At 44.5% G+C, this 12,880-nt stretch overlaps 1 protein-coding gene across 1 annotated transcript in view; it reads left to right on the plus strand.

Annotated features, from left to right (window-relative positions):
- The first annotated feature begins 1,019 nt into the window (after nt 1-1,019).
- Nucleotides 1,020-12,880, plus strand: part of SEMA3D (semaphorin 3D) — a 221,924-nt gene continuing 210,063 nt past the window's right edge. Inside the window, exon 1 of the mRNA XM_063134307.1 lies at nt 1,020-1,086. The gene's annotated coding sequence lies outside the window, so the exon portion shown is untranslated. The remainder of the gene's footprint in view (nt 1,087-12,880) is intronic.

Genomic DNA, 12,880 nt, shown 5'->3' on the forward strand with positions numbered 1-12,880 from the left:
TGAACTGCATTTTGAATGAAATTACAATAATTTCTAAATTTGCATCTACAGCCCTAAATTAGCATATGCCACTTTTATGCCAGTGAGTGTCCCTTTATGTTTGATGCATTCTTCTTCTTTAGGTGACTCATAAACACCCCCCCCCCACCAGTATTTTTGCTCCACAGGCTCCATCTTTGAGTTCAGGAAATAGGTGCCAGGACACATTAGGTGACTCCCCTTCCCCCCACCCCTATTTGGGGCCCAATTTGAGCCCGTCCCTGTCCTGATGAATCTCTATCTTTTAAACAATTAACCATCAATCTAATATATGCTTAAGTTATCTTATTGACCTTTTGCTTGGAATGACTGTACCTTTCTTCTTCTGGTCTATTGACTGTAAATAAAGGATTGATTGATCAATCCAATCAAGAGCATCTATCAGAAGCAGCAGCGCGACCCACCCCCTGTGCCAACAACCTGTGCCGGCAAACTTTTGGGGCTGCTTCAGCGTTCTGCCTCGCCTGAAACACCCTGAACCCCCCCCCCCAAAGCCCGCCGCCTCTTTAGCGGAGGCTGCCTGCCCGATCCCGGCCCTGCGTGCGTGGGGCTGTGACCCCCCCCCCGGCCCCCTGTCTCTAGAAGCCGCCCAAGGGCAGCCGCTGCGGAGTTCGCGAGGGGTGGGGGGTGCGGCTCGCCGCCGCCACACGTGGACGCAATGTGTCACCCGCGGGGCAGAACGGCAGCCAAGTTGCGCGAGCGGAGGGCGTGTGCGCCCGGCGCCGGGGGGGGGGGGGGAAGGAACTGACACGGGGGGGGGAGAGAGAGCGAGAGCCGCGGCGTCACCCTGGGCAGGAACGGGGGCGGGGGCAGCTCGGCTCTCCGGCCTCCGAAAGCAGTTGCTCCCGGCTGAAGCGCTCGACTCGGAGCCGCGGTCTCGCTTCCAAGAGGCGGCGGCAAGCAGCAGCAGCAGCAGCGCCCTCGGTTCGCTCCTCCTCCTCCTCCCTCCCTCCCCCCCGGAGTCGCCCGAGCCGCTTTTCCTCGTCTGGGGCCGCAGCGCGCGCGCCTCTCCCCGCCGCACGGGACCCACCATCCACGGACAAGGAGGTAAAGCGCCCGTTCTCTTCCCAGATTGCCTTGTTCTTCGTCCTGGCTTTCTTTGCAGATCTCTTTACTTTCTCAGGAGCAAGCTTTCCCTCTCCCGCCCCCCCTCAGAAGCCGGCACCCTCCGGAGACAGCGGACCCCAACTTCGATCCTCCCCAGCTTGTATGGGAAGGATGGGTTTTGTAGTCCGCCTCCAAGGCCGCTCGAGAGAAAGGGCTGGGCGCTGCTTACTCACTCGCTCGCCGACATCCCTCCCCACCCACTTGCTGCTTGGCGATAACTCCGTGGAGCCGCCGCGCGTGGCTGCGCTGACGCGTGTATTTATTGACAAGCCTCCGCGTGGGAGCGGCGAACCGACCCGGGCGCGTCGCGTCGCGGTAGTAGCTGGCAAAGCCAAACAGAACCCCAGCGCCCGTTTAGACGGCAAACCCAGGCGTGTTTCACTTACCTGGGAGGAAGCTCCGTTGAATGTAAGGGGACTGCCTTCCGAGTAAACTTGGCCGAGGGCTAGAGGTTGTATCCAATCTTAGTCCAACTTAAGTCCAATTTATTTCAACGGGTCGCCTCTAAGTAGGATCCACCCTGGATGCAAGAACCTGCTGTATTAGTTTGATCGAAGCAAGAAGAGAAAAGCCATAACAATAAGTAATAAATTAGTATTAGTATTAGTATTATTCACTGTGATTTGGGAGAACTGTAATTAGTTGGGAGCTGCTTTCTCATTAAAAAAAGTATTGCTTTTCCTCCAATCCTGTCTGGATTCTTTCCTGGTCTTTTGCCCTGCCCGATCCTAAACTTGCATTCCGGGGAATCTTGAGCGCGTTTACTCGCAAGTCGGTCCCTCTTATGTTCCGCGGGCGCCGCTTATTTCCTAGCAAGTGTGTCCATATATAGGTCTGCAGCCTTAAACGTTTTGGTTCCCCTGCCAAGCAAAATAGGCGCATCGGAAGGAACCGGACAGGTTCATGTAAAAAACCCAAGGCTGCCGTCCCAGGGCCACTTGCCTGGGAGTGAACCTAGTGGGACTTACTTTTGAGTAGACCTGCACGTAGGGTTGTGCTATAAAACACACCCCCATAATAGCAGAGTGGAGGGGGGATTCTAAGTGTATATTGATCTTGTGTTGGAAGCCATCCCTTCCCATTGTTTCCGGGACGGTTTCTTACAGTTTGGGCTGCGGCACAGGAGATGGTGGTCTTCTGTTTAATGATCAGACCCCAGAAGGTCGGAATTGCTTTGAGAGCGTCGTGGTGGAAGAGACATTAGTTGCTTTTGCTCCAGCTGAGATGCGTCTTTGTTCAACCTGGTTTTTCCAGGCTGGGGAGGATGGGAGTGGTGGTCTGACATATGTACGGGGGACCAAGTTGGGAAAGGCTGATGATTCTAACAACAATGAAGGATGAGGTGTTGGGGTGGAAGGATCAGATAAATGTGGACAGTTCATTACAACTTTTCTCCCTGCCCTGGAATTGTGTGCCATTTGACTATTACCTAAGCTTTTGTTTGGCTGCATTGATGTAAGTTCTGGGGCTTGAAGTTGGGCATGTTTATGCAGAAGTAAATAGGCGTAGAGGTTTGGGGGCCGTATCCTGTGCATGCACAATCGACAGTAAGAGCCATTGATTTCAAATGGGATTAACTTCCAACACACTCACCCGTCAAATACTTTGGGATGTACTTCTGCGCTGAAGAACCTGGGTCCGGGTTGCCCTAGCGGTGGCTGTCCAGAGCTGAGGTTTAAAGACTTTGTTTTTATTTTTGAGCCACGCTCCGACAATATCGGCAATGAAACATGCAGGATTTCTAAAGAGAAATCTGCTATCTAAGGATCGTTTGAGGAACGTGATATCATTGCCTGTGCTGGCAACTTTTGTGAGCCTCTTCCACTGCAAACTCCGTTCTTGAGCTGCAGGAGTGTGAAAAATGGGTTTGATTAGTGTCCAGTCTCGTGGGGGAAGAGTTTGTATAGCAACAAGGCTGCAACGCAGCCGCTCGCACTATCAGGGAAGAGTTTGAAGCTCTGTCTAAGGCTCTGTCAATGCCTTGCAGAGCACAGATACCTCCTGCCTTTTGCCCCCTAAAGATGTGGGGAGTTGAGATGCATGCTTTAATCAGCTTGTTTCTTGTTATAGGGCTAGCCTGCAAACACACACTTGGTAGGAGGCAATTTGGCATTAAGCATTCAATAAGAATAGGTAGAGCTAAACATCCTGATGGTGGCAATGGTGAAGTCAGGAGATCTTAGAATACAGGAGAAGCTGCTTTGGGAGAGAAGATAAATGACTAGAATTGTAATAAATGTGCTTATTTTTTTTTAAAAAAAATGCCAGTCTTCCTCCATCACCGCTGCCACCAGTGAATTTAAAATGAATCATAAGATCATGAGCCATGGAACTGAAAGATCAATATAAATAATGAGATGAAACCCACGAAAGCAATTTTGCTGATAGTTTATATCCTGAGTCTGGAGGCAGGTTCGAATAGGGAAGTTATTTCCTCACAACGGGTCCTTCTTTCCTGTTGTACAGGGATATGAAAGACTGGAGGTGTTTTAAAATTGACAAGTTAATGGTGACCAGTATATGAATGTATAAAGAATGTGTAGGGATAGCGTTTGGATGCTAGAGAAGGATGCGGTGGAGAGCGAGAAATGCCTTGCTCCTTATGAACTCACTTTATGTGCAACAGAATGCCTTAGTGCACCATTTTAATTTCTTTTCTTTCCAATTCCATATACCTGACATATCTAGCCAGTGAATCTCCTCTTAAGGATCTGTCTATCTGGAGGAAATTTGTCCATTCTCAGGTTTCTACTCCCCAATATTCAATCATTTTGTTGTTGTTTATTCGTTCAGTCATTTCCGACTCCTAGTGACTTCATGGACCAGCCCACGCCAGAGCTTTCTGTTGGCTGTCGCCACCCCCAGCTCCCCCAAGGTCAAGTCTGTCACCTCCAGAATATCATCCATCCATCTTGCCCTTGGTCGGCCCCTCTTCCTTTTGCCTTCCACTTTCCCTAGCATCAGCCTCTTCTCCAGGGTATCCTGTTTTCTCATTATGTGGCCAAAGTACTTCAGTTTTGCCTTTAATACCATTCCCCCAAGTGAGCAGTCTGGCTTTATTTCCTGGAGTATGGACTGGTTTGATCTTCTTGCAGTCCAAGGCACTCTCAGAATTTTCCTCCAACACCACAGTTCAAAAGCATCTATCTTCCTTCGCTCAGCTTTCCTTATGGTCCAGCTCTCGCAGCCATAGGTTACTACAGGGAATACCATTGCTTTAACTATGCGGACCTTTGTTGTCAGTGTGGTGTCTCTGCTCTTCACTATTTTATCAAGATTTGTCATTGCTGTCCTCCCAAGAAGTAAACGTCTTCTGATTTCCTGGCTGCAGTCAGCGTCTGCAGTAATCTTTGCGCCCAGAAATACAAAGTCTGTCACTGCCTCCACGTTTTCTCCCTCTATTTGCCAGTTATCAGTCAAGCTGGTTGCCATAATCTTGGTTTTTTTTAGGTTTAACTGCAACCCTGCTTTTGCACTTTCTTCTTTCACCTTTGTCATAAGGCTCCTCAGCTCCTCCTCGCTTTCAGCCATCAAAGTGGTGTCATCTGCATATCTGAGATTGTTAATGTTTCTTCCTGCGATTTTAACTCCAGCCTTGGATTCGTCAAGCCCAGCATACAAGTTGAATAGGTAAGGTGAGAGTATACAACCCTGCCGTACTCCTTTCCCAATCTTAAACCAGTCCGTTGTTCCGTGGTCTGTTCTTACCGTTGCTACTTGTTCGTTATACAGATTCCTCAGGATGCAGACAAGATGACTTGGTATCCCCATACCACCAAGAACTTGCCACAGTTTGTTATGATCCACACAGCAGGTGCTAACTGCCTGCACATCTCCCATGGGGAATATGGTCATCTCCAGGTGTCATAACTCTGACCCAACCCTACTTTATCATGGCCAGATTCCCTTCCATTGGAAAGGAGTTCGAAGCCACTTCCCACTTCCTCAGCCCTGATTGGTGGATCAATCTGCCTTCCTCCACACATCCCTTTCCTGAGTCAATAGGGTTCAAAAGCCTAATACTTTGCAATGAAACATCACAATTTTCTGATCATCATGGTCATTTATTTATTTTCTTATTTATTATAGCATTTTTATCCTGCCCTCTAACCAAAAAGGCTCCCAAGGTGGCTTGCAAAGGTATTTCTTAAGAGAGTCCCTGCCCACAGGTTTACAATTTGTGTGAACCACCCAGAGTGCTTCAGCTATTGGGTGGTATAAAAATGAAATAATAAAAATAAATAAATCTAAAGAACGTAATGCAAAAGGAAAGGGGATTGGGAGCAGGGGTCATCCATGTTTTCTCTATTTAAATTTAGGATACCTTCTACATGTTTTCTAATTCAAGGTTGAGATTAACTGGTTTGTTTCTTTTATGCTACCTGTCTGGTTCCCCTGTTCCCCTGAAAGGGTTTTCTTAATTTGGACCAGTTCTATTGAGTACTTTGATAGTCCAAAGATTTTTTCTTCTGCATACCAGACTGTTGGGTTGTTGTTGTTTTGCTACGTTGCATAGATCAGGTGTGGTCTAAGAACAACCCTTCATACAACTCGCATTATCCCTGACCATTGGCCATGGTGCCTAGGGCTGGTGGAGACTGCAGTTCAACAACATCCAGAGGGCCATGTGTTCCTTGTCCCTGGCTTAGACTAAGGGAAAAGGTAGGCTAGATTTATCTTGCAGTGATGAGAGAATATGAACAATGAGGTTGTCCTGGCTGTTGTTCTGAGCTTGATCTGGAGTTGACTTGAATCCCTAGAGGTGGGCAAATATTTTGGCAATAAGGGTTGCCGGCACTGCTGGGTGCTGGGTGCTGGGTTGGGAGACAGGTGCTGGTGGGTTTAATGATAAAAGAGCCATTCTTCATCGCCAAAATGTTGTATCCAAAAAGAGGCAAGGTAAAAGTACAAATAAAAATCCTTTATTTAAAGTATGCCTTGCAAGGCCGGCAGCATAGCCGTATGCTTGACTAAGCCCTCTCAAATGCTATCCCCAATTTATTATTATTGTTATTATTATTTATTTATATAGCACCATCAATGTACATGGTGCTGTACAGAGTAAAACAGTAAATAGCAAGACTCTGCCGCATAGGCTTACAATCTAATAAAATCATAGTAAAACAATAAGGAGGGGAAGAGAATGCAAACAAGCACAGGGTAGGGTAAGCAGGCACAGGGTAGGGTAAAACTAATCTAATCCTTGCTCTCTTAAAGATACAGTACTATACCATCTCCACAATGTACCTGCATACATACACGCTAGAGGTGTGCGCCAACCCCGTATTTTAAGATGTAGGCATGATGTACACTATTGCTTTATAATGGTTTATAACAGTTTTGACAACTGTTCGGGCCCAGGACACATTCTTTATACCGTTTTCAAACTGTTTTCAAAGTATGATATCCTGCTTGGTGTAGATCTGGCCCTAGTTAATCCCGTTTCTCTTTGCTCAGGAATTGTCAAAGTGGAGGATGACTTCGACAATCTCTTTGACAAGCAGGGAATATGGCTCTGCTGTGCTAAATCAAGTAGTGTGTGGAGGGGATGAAACTGATAAGGATATTTACAAGAGAGGAATATGCCTCTTATGGACTATGTAGTGAACAAATGGACTTGTGATCGTGTGTTCTTGCTAAAGATCACCAATAAAAAAACATTTTAAACAATTTTAACACCATTTGCTCACATTTCAATATCCACCCACATTTTTTTTTACACAAATTACAATTTGTGGAAACGATAGAATCCAGAAAAAAAGTAGCATTCCCCCCCCCCCCGAATTGGGGAAAAAAAATCCATTACAGGCAGCTGCCGCTTACTGAATAAAAATGCAATGGAGTCCCATTGGGCTGAAATGTATCAGAATTTCCAGCACCCTGTCCTGATTTTCATCAGTCATGTATGGTTATCACACAGAGAAAAGGAATACCTTAAAATTCTTGCCTTAGCTATTCACTTTCTCCTCAGGTCTTTCCACATCCTTCTTTCACACATCACACCAACCATCCAACTCCCTCACTGACCATCAACTGACTGTCTCCCCTCTAACTTTCAGCTGTTCTTTTCTACCAAGCTAGAATTCCCTAGCCAACCAATCTGAGATTTCCTAGACCAAACTAAGGCCATAGCTAGACCTAAGGTTTATACCTGGATCATCCAGGGGTCAAACCTGTTCATCTAGGTGACACACAGGGGATCCAGTGCTCAAGCAGGGGTGAACCCTGGATGATCCCAGGATAAACCTTAAGTCTAGCTGTGGCCTAAATAGAAGTTATCTGGTCCAGGCCACATCTATAAGTATTGAAAGTAATGGTCCATCTCTTCCGCCTTCAGAACATGTCACCAAGCATTTACTACTAAAACAGGCCTTCAACCCAGTAATAACATTAGGCCTCAGGCTTATTTATTTATTTATTTTATAATTATTTTATTTATTACATTTATATACCGCCCTGAAGCCGAAGCTCTCTGGGCAGTTTACAAAAGTCAAAAACAGCAAACATTTTAAAAAGTATACAAAATTTTAAACCATCAAAAACATAAAAACAACAGGATCCATTTAAAAACAAAAGTTCTGGGGTCCGTTGAAAAACAAACTTAGATTTGTTAAATGCTGTTAAATGCCTGGGAGAAGAAAAAAGTCTTGACCTGGCGCCTGAAAGATAACAATGTTGTCGCCAGGCGAGCCTACATTTATTTATTTATTTATTACATTTCTATACTGCCCAATAGCCGAAGCTCTCTGGGCGGTTCACAAAAATTAAAACCATTCACAATATAAAACAAACAGTATAAAAACATTTGATATAAAATGCAATATAAAAAGCACCACCAGGATAAAATCAGCAGCAGCGCAGAAATACAAATTTAAAACAGCAGAGTTAAAATTAAATTTATAGACTGTTAAAATGCTGAGAGAATAAAAAGGTCTTTACCTGGCATCTGAAAGAATATAGTGTAGATGCCAGGTGAACCTCCTTAGATACATTACAGACTCACAGAGCATTTTCACTAGTGCTGTGCTGAAAAATTCTCCCATGAAAATTTCGACCATTCTCATTCAATTTGATAGAAGAGAAATTGCTTTCCAGAAGAAATTCAAAGGAGAAGAAATTTCAGAGAAATTCTCATGGGTTCAGCTCAGGGTTCTTGTGCTCACTTATGAGATGACTGAGGAGTGTGTATGAGTCTCGTGTCTTCCATTGCACTGTCACCTCTCTGACAGCCTGCAGCCTCCTTGGCTTCCCCCACTTCTCACCCAAGGGAAGACATCATAAATTCTCCCATAGGGTGTTTTCAGATCAGGAAGTGCAGGTATCCTGGGAGACTGTAAAGCAGTGGTGAGATATGTAATAGGAAGAACTTAGGCCACAGCTAGACCTAAGGTTTATCCTGGGATCATCCAGGGTTCGCCCCTGCCTGAGCACTGGATCCCCTGTGTGTCACCTAGATGAACAGGTTTAACCCCTGGACGATCCAGGGATACACCTTAGGTCTAGCTTTGACCATACTTCCTCAGCCCCTTCACAAGGATTAAGTAAGGTCAAAAACTCCACCAACACACATTCAGCATAAATTCTAAAATGCCCTGAGAGTGAGGCAGAAAAATGGAGGCCCATTTCACGGGGAAAGAGAACTTTTCAGGAAATTCCTGAGATTTTTCTTTTCTTACTCCATAAAAATAAAAGGACACTTTTCAGAATTTTCTCACATTTTCTTCACCATTATTTTTTGTAGTGGCTGCATTCCCTCCCCTCAATGCCCTGGGGTGATCCTAGGTATATGGAGGATGAAAATTGGGGCCCAGGCTGCCAACACTTGCAGTGGTAGTGAAAAAACAACAACCCCAAAGCCCTTAGGAAAAAGAAAGAAGCTATTTTACAACCCTTGCCAATGGTGATGCCTACCTGTGAGAAATTTGGTGAAATCGTTTCCCCAATGTCTCTATCTACAAATAGGGTGGAGAAATTTGAGAGGCCACTTGTGCACTGTTCTAATTTTAACATTACAGGACATCATCAACAACATTTATATGCGTAACATTTATTCAAAGGATCCAGTGAAGGTGATATTTTGCAATACCTGAGAATGATCCCTCTTCTGTATTTAGGTTTCTCTGCTCTGTTTTCTGAATAAATACATCCCCATTGTTTTGTATTCAAAGAATTGTTCAGCCGTATGGATACTCTTATGCTTGCTTTGAGAAATAAAACATTTAATCATATTAATTAATACATGCCTGAAACTCACTGATTTCCATGGGCTTTGGTGTCCTACAGAGGAATCCTATAAATAATAATAATAATAATAATAATAATAATAATAATAATAATAATAATTTCTTACCTGCCTCTCCATTCTGATCGAGGCAGGGAACAACAGTAAATATAAAATACATAAAACTGAATTAAAACATAATATACGTGGTTAAAACATCCTAAAATCATTTTTAAAAACATCCTAAAATGTTTTTAGAAGTAACCTTATTTAGAAGTAAGGTTCACAAGTAAGTGTGAATACAATTGAAGCCTTACAGTGCAATCCTATACACGCCTACTTAGATGTGGGGCTTGCTTCTTGGTTAGTGTGTATAGGATTGCAGCCTAAAGACTGGACTCTGGATGCATTTCACTAGAAGCATGTTCCTTTGGTTTTCAGAAGAATTAACTTCAAGGAAAATGTGTTAGGACTGCAGCTTTATGCCTTGGCCAGCCTGTATCTTGATTGGTTTAATGTGCCCTTCAGTCTACTCTTTTACAGTACCTGATTTAAGAGACGAGCTAACTCAATGAATGTTATTCATAGCTCCAGGGGGCTGTTCAGGCAGGAACAGTGCAGGAGGCGGCAATCTTTTTTTCATCTTTGCCTGTATCTTCCCTGCTTTTTTATTATTATTAGTATTATGAGAAGGGTCTCTCTCTTGGAATTATACCACCTGGGAAATCTCTATGACTCGAATAAAAAGGTACTGTTGCAAAGCAAAGCAACGCCCAGAACTCCCAGCTTGGGCGCCAGCTTGGGTGTCTTCTTGGTCTTTGAAAAGCAGCCAGAATGAGGCAGCAGTAGGTGGCGTTAAATGGAAACATACCAATACCGTAAATGTGTTACTCATTGACTTCTTTGTCTTCATGGAAATTGCCTGTGCCGTGGATGAGCCATGTTAAAAACAAGCTTTGGAATACGGCTGCCTCCAAGGCATTTGCAACATGAACAGCGATTGCTGTTTACCTTTCTTCTTCTTTTAATAGTGCCACACCTGTGACACATTTCAGCTAAAATAATAAATAATAATAATAGAAGACAGCTTTGTCACGATTTTATGATAAGAGTGCTTAAAATAGCCTTGGACTACATACACCCTTTTGACTTCGTCTCTTCCTTTATTTGCTCATCTCCTCCCTTTTTAAAATAGGTGTTTCAGCTGACTACACATCTGTATGCATATCTGCATACAGGGTTGGTAGTAGACACAATAGTAGACATACAGTAGTTGGGTGCCTGCTGAAGACCTACACCCCAGCAGGGGCCTACTGAATGGCAGATGCAGTTCAGTGTAAGGTGATGCACGTTGGGGGGAAAACAAACAAACCACAACTTGAAGTATAACCTAATGAGATCTGAGCTGGTGGTGACCGAACAAGAAAGAGATCTTGGGATTGTGGTGGACAGCTCGATGAAAATGTCCACCCAGTGTGCATCCACTGTAAAGAAGGAAAACTCGTATGTTAGGCATTATAAGAAAAGGAATTGAGAATAAAACGGCCAGTATCATACTGCCCTAAAACAAATATATGGCACAACCACACTTAGAATACTGTGTACAGTTCTGGTCACCACACCTAAATAAGGATATTATTGAGCTGGAAAAAGTGCAGAAAAGAGCAACTAAAATGATTAAGGGGCTGGAGCATCTCCCTATGAGGGAAGGTTACATCAGCAGGGATTGTTTAGCTTGGAAAAAAGGAGGCTTAGGGGAGACATGATAGAGGTGTACAAAATTATGCATGGTGTGGAGAATGTGGAAAGGGAGACATTTTTCTCCCTCTCTCAAAATACTAGAACCCATTGGGGTCCTCCCATGAAGCTGATTGGTGGGAGATCCAGGACAAAGAAAAGGAAGGACTTCTTCACACAGCGCATAGTTAAATGATGGAACTCACTACCACAAGATGTAGTGATGGCCACCAATTTGGAGGGCTTTAAAAGGGGGTTGGATAATTTCCTGGAGGCAAAGGCTATCAATGGCTACTAGCCCTGATGGTTGTGTGCTATCTCCAGTATTCAAGGCAGTAAGGCTGTGTGCACCAGTTGCTGTGGAACATGGGTGGGAGGGTGCTGTTGCACCATGTCCTGCTTGTTCATCCCTGGCCGATGGCTGGTTGGCCACTGTGGGAACAGAGTGCTGGACTAGATGGACCCTTGGTCTGATCCAGCATCAGGGCTCTTCTTATGGTCTTAAGTTCTTTTGTAGTTGCTGTTTCTCTCCACTATTGCAACCTGCTTGTTCACCTGTCTCTCAGTCTGGCCCAGACATCAGTGGTGGTCAGAAGGTGGAGCAGTAGATGCCACTGCCTACTTGCTCACTGGCTCTCTGCTTGTCAAGCAAGCAAGTGGTAGCAGTGATGAGCAAGAGAGACGGAGCCATAGCAGCTGGTGACAATGGTGGTGGGAAGACAGACACATTGAGGAAAGAGGCCTTTTGAGGGTGTCATGCCAAGTGGAGCCAGCACTGTCTGTACCTTTAGTCTAGTTGCAGGCTTCCTCAGTCTGGTGGCCCCCACATAGGACTGGTCATGCAATCTATCATCTCTAGCCAGCTTGGGCTAGAAGTGATGGGAGTTGTAGTCCAAACCATCTGAAGGGCATCAGGTGGGGAAGGCCCAATTATAGGGTGTGTATGCACTCCTTCCCCATCCTTAACAAAACTCTTTCACCTTCCTTCCATTTTTTAGATGTTTCTGCTGGGGATACTGGAGGAATTTGCTCCGCACCAATTCCTCTGTGAAATCACCTGATCCACATCTCTTGGGCCAGATCCACACCTTGTGCCAAATCCTTAGGAATGTGGAATAAAAAGCAGGAAATAACACTGTGAAAGTGGTATATGGAATGTGGATTGGGCCCCAACAGTTATCAGTGCACTTCAATACCGCTTATAAAGCAGTAGTGTAGACCTAGCCCTGGACTCACGTGTGGATCAGTCTACTAGATTTCACACTTCTCCCAATGTATTTGTGGCAGTTCTTGGCCATTTCAAGTGTCTCAAAATGCATATTTAAATGTGTATTTTACGAGAAAATAAATCCTCTTGAAATAAATGTGCAATTGTAAAAAAACAAATATTAATTAATGTAGGAATGGAATTTGTGGTTTTAAAGAACCACCACCACAAATAGACCATTAGTTCATTCCTAGTTCCAGCTAAGGAAGTAAGTTCAATTTTACTTCAAATTTCACTTGAAGTGAAATGTGATGGTGACTCTGAGATGTGTGGAGAACCTCCTTCCTCGTTTTTTCCTAGTCTCCTCAAAACTGTGGGCTTTTGTTGAAATTCCTCTGATATTTTAGTTGGAAAAGAATCCTGAATTTTGCTTTAGGTGTCATTATGGTTTCAACTCTTCCTCTAATCCGTAGCCAGTGGAGGCTGGTGGCTCTGATTCTGGTGGGGCTGTGAATCTATGCTGGCTTTTAGTCAGAACCATCCAGAACTCTAAAAGAGCCATCCAAGGT

Source organism: Elgaria multicarinata, chromosome 9 (genome assembly GCF_023053635.1).
Source record: "Elgaria multicarinata webbii isolate HBS135686 ecotype San Diego chromosome 9, rElgMul1.1.pri, whole genome shotgun sequence".
Classification (NCBI taxonomy): domain Eukaryota; kingdom Metazoa; phylum Chordata; class Lepidosauria; order Squamata; family Anguidae; genus Elgaria; species Elgaria multicarinata.